We start from the raw sequence: 1622 nt of genomic DNA, 5'->3' as shown, positions 1-1622 counted from the left end.
ATTTATGAAGAATCAAGTAAAAAACATCAGCATCTGCTTATCTAGTGTAACCTCAGATGAAACCCCTTTTACCAGTGCATCTCGATGCATCTCGATATTGCCTTCACATTTTGCGGGAGGGACCAAGTTGATTAAATCGACCCTAGTGGTCAACAGCTACCTACTTTATCGACTCCAAAAAGATGAAAAGCAAAGTCAACCTCAGTGGAATTTGAACTCAGAATGTAGAGAGAAACAAAAAAGCCACTAAGCCTCTTTCTCGGTCTGCTAACAACTCTGCCAGTTCTTTGCCTGCAAGTGCGTCTCAGTATTCCAAAGATAAAATGCTGCTTCTAAGATAACATGCAATAAAACTGTTAACAACTTTAATATCCGTAGAAATTGTAAACCCTAATTTTTATTGTTCAATTCCTCTTTAGTTTCCTATTGGGCGCTACTGGTAACATGTAACCCAGTACAATTTGTTGCATGGTCGGGTCGTCTGGGATTAAGCTGGCAACACCGTCAAGCTTGCTTGGTGTGGAGGGTGATTGTTGGACATTGCAGGACGAAAAATAAGACTTGTCAAAGGGCGGAAGAGCTCATGCTCAGTCAACGGCCATCCAACAATACATGTACATGTGTATGTATGCACGGGGACTTAGAAATACCAGCGTTGGTGTCCAGGCGCCTGGTTGACCCACTGGGAGTGGGAGGGCCCTCTGTTGTTCTCACAACATCTCTCCAGGAGAGGGAAACTGAGAGAAAGCCTGCGACATTGACAATATTCTTCTTCTCGAGTTTATGTTGTCCATGTTCAGAGAGTGGGATTGGATTTGTGCAAATCCTTTCCCCACTATAAAAAAAAAATCATGCACAGGAATCGCTTGAAAGAAAAAAAATACTAAGACCTATCAGAAAAATGGCTGGTCGTAGCCATCGCATGTGTGGGACTTTCGATCAGGTAATGGCAATGATCTAACATGAATTTTCAGTCACCATACGTATGTATGTATGTATGTATGTATGTCAATATTCAGTTTTATTTCAAGATTTTTTGCCAATAGGGAAAGAGCCGGTTTCTAACCTAGATCCAAGGCCGAAGTCTTCCAACATACCTTCCAAGTCTCATTGGAATTTCAACATCAACAACGGGGTATTTTTGTATGTACGTATATATGCACATTTATATGCTTTGTTAATGCATGTATTCTCATGCATATAGTTGCACGTCTAAACATGTTCATATATATCTAAATGATAAACTTCTGGAAAGTTTTACAAATTTTTAGTTTCAGCGATGGATTGGATCTGTAGTCTTCGAGTCAGCTTTACCCTTTCTGGCTTTGAGAAGCCTAACTCCTCAAGACTGGTATTTAGATAGTGTGTTATATATGTCAGAGCCCCAATAATTACAGGTATAAACCTAAACTTGTAATCTGCAAATTTTTCAATAGTTCAGCGTATGTACATATGTATGTATGTACATACGTACACAGACATGCACACGATTTTAAAGCACAGATATAATTCAGGACTAAACAGATGTTGTTGTGGCACTCCGTCGGTTGCGGCGACGAGGGTTCCAGTTGATCCGATCAATGGAACAGCTTGCTCAGCCACTTGCACATTAGTGAAAGTGG

Source organism: Octopus bimaculoides, chromosome 25 (assembly GCF_046866305.1).
Source record: "Octopus bimaculoides isolate indiv1 chromosome 25, ASM4686630v1, whole genome shotgun sequence".
NCBI classification, from domain to species: Eukaryota; Metazoa; Mollusca; class Cephalopoda; order Octopoda; family Octopodidae; genus Octopus; species Octopus bimaculoides.
The sequence above is the reverse complement of the archived record's forward strand: the minus strand, read 5'-3'. Positions refer to the sequence as shown.